Consider the following 11,893-nt stretch of genomic DNA (forward strand, 5'->3'; position numbering starts at 1 on the left):
AAGAAGACCTGGCCCAGTGGGTGCAGTGCCATCTATGGAAGGTGCTCCTAGGGTATATAAGAAAGCAAAATTTTATCACAGCAATAGAAAAGTAAGTAAGAAAGAAAGGGTAGGAGAAACTGATGTTTCCTCCTTGACATACCCAATAGGAACATCCAGGAGTTCTAGGGGCCCCATGCAGGATGCCTATCCCACTGTTGATACCTGATGCATAAAAACAAATTGTTCTGGAGATGGGGTTAGGGAAACAGCTAACCAAATTTCCTTGCACTGGAGAATTCCTGGAAGAGTCATTTGGTTTAAAAAATAACATCGATTAACTAAAACTCTGGTCTTGATTACCAGTTACTTTCCTTAGCCGGCAGGTAGGACGGGAGCTTTCCTGTGTCACTTAGGGAAGACGCCATCACACTCAAGCATGGTGGCTCGTGCCCGCAATCCCGGCACTGGGGAGGTAGGCAGGAGTATTGCCACAAGTTTGAGGCCAGTTTGAAGTGCATAGTAAGGTCCAGGCCGTCCTGGGAGGAGGGGACAGAATGAACAGTAAATGTTGAAGAGTTCCTGGTTTGAAAAACCTCAGGGAGGAGGGGCAGGTGGTGGCCTAGTCACAAACACACACCACCACAGCCCCACCTGTGGTGTCTTAGTCTCTGTTCTATTGCTGTGAAGGGACACCAGGATCAAGGAATTCTTGTAAAAGACGCATTTAACTGGAGGCTGGCTTACAGTTTAGAGGGCGAGTCCATCACTGTCATGGCAGGCAGCGGACAGGCATGGCTGTGGAACAGCTTCTGAAACCTCGAAACCCATCTCCAATGACACACTTCCTCCAACAAGGACACAACTCCTAAAACTTCTAATCCTTTCAAATACGTCTACTTCTTTGTGACTAAGCATTCAAATACCTGAGCCTATGGGAGCCATTTTATTCAAACAACCACGCCCCTTAAGGAAGCCAGCCCCAGGACACCCTAGCCTCTGTCAAAAAAGCAATTATGGTTCCAAGTTCTCTTCCCTAGTCCACTGTACCAGGGGATGTATAGGTATTGTGGACCCTTTGAAGCTGGTTGGAGCCAAGGTGTGCAGGCGGCCTGTGACAGACCTGATGAAGTTCACAAGCAGTGAGTCTACACCTTTCCAGCTTTGATTCCTTCTTCAGTGAATCGTGCTGGAGTGATACTCAAGACTGACATTTCTCAGCATGTTGGAAGCTGATGGCAGCCAGCATACCATGGCATTGGCTCCTTTCCTGCCACTACCTGGGCAAATGGACACGAGGCCCCCATCTCAAAGACTGCGTACACTCACTAAGGACTACATCAGATCCTCTAACAAGACCAGCAGCCAAACTGTCAATAATGTTCCCATAAAGATTGGGTGTCACGAGCATACCAAGGTGGAAAGGATTCTGTTCCAGCTGCTTGTAGCAATTGTCTGTGATGATCGTCTCAAACTTGATTTGGGTGTTGTATTAGTCAGCGTTCTCTAGAGGAACAGAACTCATAGAATGTGTGTATATATATATATATGTGTGTGTGTGTGTGTGTGTGTGTGTGTGTGTGTATGTATATATATAATTTATTACATAAATGAATATATGATTCATTATATGATTAATATATAGAATTTATTATATGGCAGATATATAGAGTTTATTATAAAACATATATATGATTTATTATGTAATGAATTCATATACATATGTATATATAATTTATTAGATTGGCTTACAGGCTGTAGTCTAGCTAGTCCACCAGTGATAGTCTACCAACAAACAGTCCAAGAATCCAGTAGTTGTTCTGTCCATGAGGATGGATGTCTTAGTTAGGGTTTCTATTGCTGTGAAGAGACACATGACTATGGCAACTTTTACAGAGGAAAACATTTATTTGGGGAGGCTCACTTATAGTTCAGAAGTTCAACCCGTCATCACCATGGTGGGAAATATGGTGGCATTCAGATAGACATGGTGCTGGTTACATCTTGATCAGAAGGCAACAGGAAGTGACTGTCTGTCACACTGAAAGAAGCTTGAGCAAGAGACCTCAAAGCCCACCCCCACAGGGACACACTTCCTCCAACAAGGTTGCACTTACTTCAACAAAGCCACACCTCCTAACAGTGACACTTCCTATGAGCTTATGGGAGCCAATTACATTCAAACCTCCACTTCCACTCCTTGGTCCCCATAATCTTGTAACAATATCATAATGCAAATGCACTTCAAAAGTCCCTATAGTCTATCACAGTCCCAAACTTATTTAAAAGCCTAAGGTTCAAAGTCTTTTTGGAGATCCATGCAATCTCTTAACTGCAATCACCTGCAGAAATAAAAGCAAAAGAGCATATCACATACTTCTAATATATAATGATACAGGATATACATTACCACCCCTAAAACATAGAGAAGGAAACATGGTAAGGAGCTACTGGACCAAAGTAAGACCGGAAACCAGCTGGACAAACTCCAGACTCTGCATCTCCATGTCTGGTGTCAAAGAGCTCTTCAGATCTCCAACTCCATTCAGCTTTGTTGACGGCAGCACACTTCTTTCTCTTGGGCTGGCTCCACTCTCTGTTAGCAGCTCTCCTCAGCGGGTATCCCACGACTCTGGCATCTCTCACATCTTGGGTTCTCCAAGGCAACCCAGGCTTCAACTTCACAGCTTCACGCAATGGCCGCCTCGCTAGGCCTCCATTCACTAGGCCTCCTGTGACACCACAGACACATGCCTGGCCTCAGCAGCTTTCCTTAGTAATGGAGGCAAACTCCATCGCGTCTTTCTTCTGTCCTTAACTCCAGAACCACACTGCTGAAGCTGCCAAGTTCTGCTGTTGCTGAGACGTGACCTTCAATTGCATTTCCACTAGCTTTCTGTCTTTCACTGCCTAAGCCTGACTGTCCTGAAACTCGCTCTGTAGACCAGGCTGGCTTCAAACTCAGAGACCCACCAACCTCTGCCTTCCCAGTGCTGTAATTAAAGGTGTGCACCACCACACCGGGCTCGAAACTTTTCTTTAATTCCTTTTCACAAGCTGGTAACTTAGCTGGATGGGATCTTGCCCTGAGGTCACCACTTCCTGTATTCCATTTCTTAACCTGTTTTTCTCCTTAAACACAGGGTTTGGCTCTATTCCATATCCTGGTGTCCCTTTTTCTCAATCTGTACATTTTGTATTTTTCCTTGCTCAGCGTGCTCCTTTTTATTATAAATCTTCATTAGAGTTACCACTAATAATCACACAACAGAGTCTATACTAGGGTGTTTTGAGATTTCCTCTGTCAATGAAATTAATCCAAAGATCTTCCCTTTAGCCACATCCAGACTCTTCAGACAAGGGCAAAACGCAGCCAAAATATCACAAGAATGATCTCTAGGCGGCATACTAAAATTCTTCTCCTCTGAGAGCTCTTGAGCTAGCCCCTACAGTTCATCAAACTGTGCGCAATACGACTGTTTCCCATGCTCCTATTAGTCTGACCCGTTAAGCAATGCTTAAAGCATTCCACTGCTTTCCTAACCCAAAGCACCAAAGTCCACATTCCTCCAAACAAAAACATGGTCAAGCCTATCACAGCAATACCCCAGTCTCTGGTTCTAATTCTGTCTTAGTTAGGATTTCTATTGCTATGGCACCGTGACCATGGCGACTCTTACACGGAAAACAATTAATTGGGGTGAAGAGTTAAAGTTTCAGAGGTTTGGTTCATTATCATCATGGTAGGGGGCATGATGACCTTCAGTCAGACATGGTGCTGGCTATGTTTTGATCAGAAGGCAGCAGGAAGTGGATTGTGACACGGTGGTATTTTGAGCATGTAAGAGACCTCAAAGTCCACCCTTCCTTCAACAAGTCCACACCTCCTAATAGTGCCATTCCATGTGAGATTATGGGGTCAGTTACATTCGAACTACCACACTGAATGTCTCAACTTGTCTTCAGTAATGTCAGAATTCCAAAGAAGTAGGTTCTAACACAAGTGAAGGGATGGGCTTGCCAGAGACAGAGCAAACAGGCAGAGAGATCAAGCTTCCTTTTCTCCACGTCCTTTACACACAATGCCAGCAGAGGGTGTGGCCCAGATTAAAGGTGGATCTTCGACCTCACACTACCCTGATTGAAAGTGGGTCTTCCCACTTCAAATGACTTAGCCCTTCACAAGTGTACCTGATGCTTGGTTAGAAGCCGCACCTCAGCCCCTAACATCCTTATATCCAAAGAGTCTGGAATGTTTGGGTGGAAACTTCCATCCCAGGCCCCTTCCATGAGAGTTGCCACAGTCCAGACTCCATCTCCAATGTTTGGGTGGAAGTTCCATCCCAAGCCCCTCCTCTGGGAGTTGCCTCAGTCCAAACTCCAGCTCTGAGAAAGCCTGCTAAACAATCCCTCCCCAGAGATGCTCAAGACCACTCCCCACAGGGTATTTAAACTGCTCACCAAAGAATAAACATGTGGTTTTCATGGTTTTCCTGATCTGCCTTCTCCCACCTCCTCTCTGAGGGCCTGGAGGCCACTCAGGAGCACTAGTATCCGTTAAACCTGGGCTAAAGGGACAGGATACCCAGGTGACAGGCCAGGCCAGTAGATCATAACACCCATCCCTTGGGTTTTAGTTAATTCTAGATGTAGTCAATAACCAAGAACAGTCATCTGTACCACCCGCCTGTCTACCATGGGACAGTACGAGTTCACGAGTCTCAGACAAGGGCCTGGAGATTTAAAGACTCACAGACAGAGACATGGGTCATCCTTGAAACAGGAATGCCCCAAGAATGCCCCCTTTCTTGTGTCCAGGAGCAGCTTATATAGGGATAGCCATGGCCCAGCCAAACACACCAGAAACCATTCCCCTGCTGTCAGGAACTCCTGAGGGTCTTGTGCTCAGAGCAGCTGTAGGCACTCAGATCAGGGGAAAACAAGTTGTTTACAAGAAATTCAGGATCTGGGGGTTCACAGCTCCCAACAGTCATCAGAGGTGTATAGCCTGGCAACTCTCTCACAACACCGCAGAAACAAACACACCCGGGCTTCACGAATTTGGCCTAAAGGACAGCTGTGGCCTTGCCTTGCCTCTTCTTGAAGGTATGGTAAAGCACAAACTTTGCAGTCAATCCTTGCAGCATTGTTAGTTGCGTAGACAATCTTCAAGCACTCAACTACACCCTTCCAGCTCTGGTGCTCCAAAGAGCGATAATGTCCTTCTGTCTGCCCAAGAATGGTTGCTAGGCATAGCTTGCTGAGCTGAATCGTGTACCCCGGTAGTGACCTCACAGTGACTATGTTGGCAACCAAGACCAACTTAAGCCACAGCTGTATACCATACAAGACTGATTCCTCTTTATACTCCACCGGGGTGTAGATCTTTCCAATAGTGGCAACTTTGTTCTTCACTGAAGCTGGTACCTGCTCCAGCTCCTCAGAATCTATTCTGCACCTGGCTCAGAGTTACTCTTTGAATTAAACCTGCACAACAGTAGCCTTAAACATTTCCTTGACAGCATTCATGAACTCTGGTCCCTTGCAATCTCCCCTCGGCATGGTCCCAGGAAAGGTAACCTGAGGCCTTTGGCTTGACTCTATAAATGCGTGAGCCATGGCCAAGATTCTGGAACCTCTCTAAGCCCTGGAATTCCAAGCAGGAAGTCCCATCATCCAGGCAGACACTGCTCAGGGCTGCCATGTTCTGTGGAGGGGTAGCACACAGAAGTGGAAAAGGGAAATAGGGAAGAGGGTGCTGTGGAATAATCCTTCTGTACACTGTGGATATATGTCACCACGATTGGTTTATTAAGCAAGCTGACTTATTAAGCTGGCCAATAGCTGAACAGGATACTGTTAGGTGGGAAAGCCAAACTGAGAATGATGGGATGAGGAAGGGTGGAGTCAGAGGAGTTGCCAGCCGGACAGAGAATGAGTTGTACACCCAAAGCCATGAGCTTTGGGACAGCACATCCATTAATAGAAATGGGTTACGTTATAAGAGTTAGATAGTAACAAGCCTGAACTATGAGCCAAGCATTTTTAAGTAATCTTAAGTCTCTGTGTTGGTTATTTGGGAGCAGTGGTCGGGATAGGAAACTCTGCCTGCAAGGTGGGAGCAGAGGTGGGTGGACTGGGAGAACGATATACAGGACTCTATTTTATTCCTATGTATTTTATCTTCATAAAAATGAAGTTTTTCAAAAATTAAATTTATTATTTATTTGTTTAATGCCCTTGAGGGTTTGCCTGCATATATCTGTGTGCACCACATGTGTGCCTGATGTGCAGAGAGACAGAAGAGGTGTTGGAGGCCTTGGAAATGGAGTTACAGACAGTTTGAGCCACTATGTGGGTCCTGGGAACTGAGCCCAGGTCCTCTGCAAGAAAGAGTACCTGAGCCACCTCTGCAGCTCCACCCCACCCATCACATTCTTAATAGAATTAAAAAGAAAAAGATACTTACAAATAAATTTTGCAAAAGTGTAAGAAATATACTCCAAAAACCAAAGCATTGTTGAAAAATTAAATCCAAGTAAATATTTTTCCAAGTAAATATTTTTAAAGCCTATATTCATGGTTAGAAGACTTAACATTATTAAGATGGCCATATTCCCCAAATTTGCATATTCAAAGAGACATTTGCATATTCAGTGCAGTCCCTAACGGAATGGATTTTAAGCAGCTCTGAACAGCCGAACAATCATTAAAAATAATGAAGTAGGAAGATTCTCACTTCACAATTTTAAAACTTATTACAAAATAATAGTAATTAAGTCTGTTCAGTATTGGCATGAGGGTGGACACACACACACACACACACACACACACACACACACACGCGCGCGCGCGCGCGCGCGCAAATTCCCAAGGATCAGAGGGGAAAAAAAGAAAAGAAAAAATTAATTTAAAACAGAGGACATGGCTGGGGAATCCAGGAGGAATTAGAAGCGGGAAGTAGAGATAGATATCATCATATCATATGATATACTCAGAAATTTAAAAAGAATAATCTTTGAGCAAATCGTGCTGACCTAATTGCTACTCATACGCAAAACGTACTGTGGGATCCCTAGATCACATCTAAATTGGATTAGGGGCTTTTAAAAAGAGCTCACATTACAAAAACTCTTGCCTGAAAACATAGGGAAAACTTGTGATGTTGCATGTGACAACAGTGTGTTGGGGAAAGATGCCAAGCCTGGTGACCTGCAGTTATGACCCACATAGTAGAAGGAAAGAACCGACTGCCTTCAGACCTTTACACGCGCACATGCTCACATACGTACATACACACACACACACACATATACACATGCGCACATACATGCACACTAACTATAAACATAATTTTGAAAGACAAGGACACCACTGAGATCATAAAAAGGCAAACAAGGAAGTCGATGGAATAGTTACCAGTCTTGCATTTGACAAGGATTTTAGAACATATATAAATTAGAATATATATTTGAAATATATATTATATAGAAAATATATCTTTATTTATATATTATATATAAAATATATAAATTAAAAGATTAATTTTAAGATGGGCAAGGGATGCAAACAGACACCCATCCACAGAAGATATAAATAGCCACTCTGTACACAAAAGGCTTCTTAACATAATTAGTCATCAAAAACCTACAGATCAAAGCCTCAATGAGACAGGACTAAAATCAGAAAGTCGGATATCTGGAGTTCCAAGGACCAGAAGAGATGAAGCCCCATGAATCTCTGGTGAGGACGATAAAGGATGCAGCTGCTCCAAAAAGAGGCCTGACAGCTCCCGAAAAGTTAAAGATAGAATTGCCACATGGCCAGCAACTCTATTTTAGGTAGATTAAAATGTACAACCTCACAGAATCTTAGGATACATGACTGTGTATATTAGCATCGTTCATAGCTACCACAGGGAAAACCAACCCAAATGTCCACCAACAGACTGATGGATAAGCAAAATGGGATTTGTCCACACAATAGACTATTATGGACTATTATTTATTATTCCATTATTAATTATTAATACAATAGAATATTTTTAGTCAGCCACTAAAAGCATATACTGACACACGTTACAATGATTTTTTGAAAATATAATGCTAAATGAAAATAAACATGATAGATGGTTTACTGTGTGAGTTAACTAAACTTCCAAGCTGAGCATAGCGGCACATGCCGGTAGTCCTAGCACTTGGGAGGCAGAGGCAGGATTTTGAGGTCAAGTGCCACCTAGGCTACATAGTGAATTCAAGGCCAGTTTAGACTACATAGCAAGATCCTGTCTCAAAACACAAGAACAGCAACAAAAAAAGCAGGAGAAACAGGAAGAGGAAAAGAGGGAGATGGGGAGGAAGAGAGAAAGGCAAGTAGGCCAACTGGCTCACGAGAATGAGCTCAACAGAGACAGAATATAGATTACTGGTTGCATAAGGATTGGGGTGAGGGTAGGAGATGACGACAAGGGAATATTAATTCTAACGTGTTCTCCAAAAATTGCATGTTGGAAACAAAATCCTTCAAATCCATATATTAATAGTATTTTGAAGTAAGACCTCTAGAAGATAATTGGGATTAGATGATATCATGTAGTTAAAGCCCATTGTGATACACGTGTGTCAGAAGAAGGAGAAAGAGGAGAAGGACGAGAAGGAGGAGGAGAAAAAAAGATACCCAAATGAGGATGCATGTTCTTTTTGGCCATGTTATGATGTCACGATGTAGCTATAAAGCTATAAAGACTAGAAGGCCAGCAGAGGCCCATGCCAGACACTGCCTGGATGGAAGCTAGATGCCTCAGAAGCCAAACATAACTGAAAAAACTTTAAAAAATAAATGAAATGATTTCAAATGATATTCTGCTATACTCAAAGATCCATGCCTTGTCCCATCGTCATCAGAGAGACTTTCTCCTGCAGCGGATAGGAGCAGATGCAGAGACCCACACCCAAAGGTTAGGAGGAACTCGGGAAACCCCAAGGAAGGGAAGGAGGAAGGATCGTAGGAGCCAGAGGGGTTGATGACACCAGGAGAACATGGCCCACAGAATCTGCTAAGCAGAGCTCATGGGGGCTTACAGAGACTGCTGCAGCAATCCCAGAGCCTGTGTGGGTCTGCACTCGGTCCTCTTTCCTGAGGGGAAATGGAAGAGGGAGAAGGCAGGGGCACTGGGAGGAGTGAAGGGAGAGGAGATTGTAGTCAGGATGTATTGTATGAGAGAAGAATAAATAAAAAGAAAAAAAGAAGAAGGCAATCAGAGTCTGGTCTTTTGGACTTCCCATTGTGAACCAAATACATTTCTATTCTGTATAAATTACTCTCTCTTAGTCTATTTGGTTATAGTCACAAAAGAAACTAAGAGGATAAGCAATATAGAGGTTCTCCTTTAAGGTGATGAGTGTGCACTAAAATTGTAATGATGGTTTGTTAACTCTGAATATGCCAAAAAAACATTGAGTACTGTGCCATAAATTGATCAATTTGATATATATTAAAGTATATAAATTATATATAATTTTTTATGATAGAACTTCACTATGTAGCCCGTACTGGCCTTGTTCTCATGACCCCCCTGCTTCAGCTTCCCAAGTGCCGGGATGACACAGATGCCACCACCCCTAACCTAGCAAATACACTTTTAAAGTCAAAAGCAAGTCTGGGCTCTAACATCAGAGAAAACTATGTACAGAGCCCTGTTAGTCAGCTGTCAATCACTGTAACAAAACACCTCAGAGAAAACACCACGAGAAAAGGTTCATCAGAGCTCAACGGCTGTGGAGCTTTAGCTGATGGGCGTTTCACTTCTCTGCGGGGTTTGCCAGTTGGCAGTGGTAGGGAGCACACACGGTGGAGCAATCACTTTTACCACACCAGCCAGGGAGCAAAGGGCAAGAAGAGGACAGCAAGGTCTCAGGATGCCCTTAGACAGGCACATCCCCAGTGATCTAAGGCATTCTCTAAAGCCCCATCCCCTTAAAGGGCCATAGGACTTTCAAACGGTATCAGCCTGGGGGCCAAACCCTCCACACACAGACCTTTGGAGGACATAGTTTCCAGACTATGGCAGTTCTCCAGATTTCCTTGGCAACTTAAAGAATGTGTTTAACCAGTCTCAATCTTCTTGTCTTTGGTGGTTTAATAAAGCAAAACATTAAAGCGTATAATGTGTGGAATCAAGTAAATTGATTCCAAGCATAATTTCAGCTAGGTTCCAAAATAACACAATGTTTAGAGCTGAATTCTAATCTCACAAGCAACACTAATTCCTTTATATTATACTCAGAGCAAAAGGCCCCAAGGCATAGTAGAGAGTGGGATATAAGAGTTTAGACAGGATGAGAGGTACAGCTCAGCATTGAGAGCTCACTGTGCAGTCACGAGGACTTCAGGGTGCTGATGCAGGCGCTCACACAACAAGCTGAGTGCTCCAGTTCCAAGGGATCCAGCGCCCTCTTCTGGTCTCCGAGCACACGGGAACATTGCCTATGTGTATGCACACACACAGACACACATACATACATAAAATATTTTTTAAGTTTAGGCATTGTATTTGTTGGCTTAGAGATACTGACTTTCTTGTCTTGACTTTGACCCTCTTCTTATAATGCCTATCACTTCAGATTTACTCGTCAATTCTCTATTCAGGTTTCTGAGTTCTTTTTCATTTACAAGTAGCAGAAATATAATCCAAACAAACTTGAAATGATAAAGAAGAATTCACTTGTTTACATGACAGGAAGCCAGCATCCAGAGGCAGAGTCCCCTCTCCATAACAAATTCTCTTCAACCTTGGGTCTCTCTGTGACCTTCACTCTCCTACTGAGCTTGGGTTTTGCCAGACTGAGAGAGTAGAATATAACTGGAGATAACCTCAAGATTATGTTATCTCGACCCTGTTGATGAGAGCACAGGTGAGCCATCTGAGGACGGGATCATGGGAGACCTAGCCACACCCTTCATCTGACACATAGCGACACAGGCTGGGGAGAGATGCCCTCTCCTTCCCCGGCCTGTCTATCCATCCCTGGGGCAGGTGGGAGAGCTGGCCCTGTGATCATAAGATCAAGAGAACTATCCTGGCCCCCACTGGCTGCCACACTCTGGAGAACAGGCCCTGCACCCCACCAGGGCAGCACAACAGGGCCCACCCTGTTAGAGGAGGTGTGGGTAAGCCACCCCTGAAATCATGAGCATGGGCCAGCTGTCCCCATTTCCCATCTGGCCGACCAACCCTACAGCTGCCCAGGCTCAGACCCAGGGTTATGACTTGGCCTGTCCCCCATCTATGATCTGCTGGAGCATGTGAAGGGACCTGACCTGCAGACCCAAAGCTGCATGATCTCTACAATCCAGGACGCTCATGGGATGTCCAGGAAGAATCCTAGTGGAGGCCCAGCATCGAATGTGTAGTGGAGACCAGGGGCCTCGAGCCAGTTCAATTGCTCTCTGCAATGAACACTTGCAAGTAGAGAAGTGTGGGCAAAGGGGTATATGGCGTGACTTATTGGGTCACACTGCAGCTTCCATGATGAGACTTTTTAATTCATTTCCTTTTTAATTTTTTTCTCATATTATTTTCTTCATTTTTTTCTCTTGAATTTTGTTTTATTGGGGGGTGTAAGGATGGAGGGTGGGCGTGAAGGGACAGAGAATACATGGGATCAAGATTCATGATATGAAAAACACATAGAATAAATATGTTTTATTAATAAAAAAAGAGAACGTCATCTCAATTTATGAGCCCTAGGAGAAAGTGAATCTCCCTCCCCCCTCCTCTCCCTCCCACCTCTCTCTGTGGGAAGCATTTTCAGCATCTATTGAGGAAGTCACAGCACCTTGTCCTTACAAATGGTCTGCCGATCTAAGAGTAAAGTCTGCTGTGATCCCAGCCCTAGAGAAGAATATAAGACAG

At 44.0% G+C, this 11,893-nt stretch overlaps 1 pseudogene; it reads right to left on the reverse strand.

The window, feature by feature from the left end:
* Positions 1–1,155: 1,155 nt before the first annotated feature.
* LOC142846903 (isocitrate dehydrogenase [NAD] subunit beta, mitochondrial pseudogene) lies at positions 1,156–5,541 on the reverse strand (annotated as a pseudogene).
* Positions 5,542–11,893: the final 6,352 nt, after the last annotated feature.

This window comes from Microtus pennsylvanicus, chromosome 3 (genome assembly GCF_037038515.1).
Source record: "Microtus pennsylvanicus isolate mMicPen1 chromosome 3, mMicPen1.hap1, whole genome shotgun sequence".
In the NCBI taxonomy this organism is placed as follows: Eukaryota; Metazoa; Chordata; class Mammalia; order Rodentia; family Cricetidae; genus Microtus; species Microtus pennsylvanicus.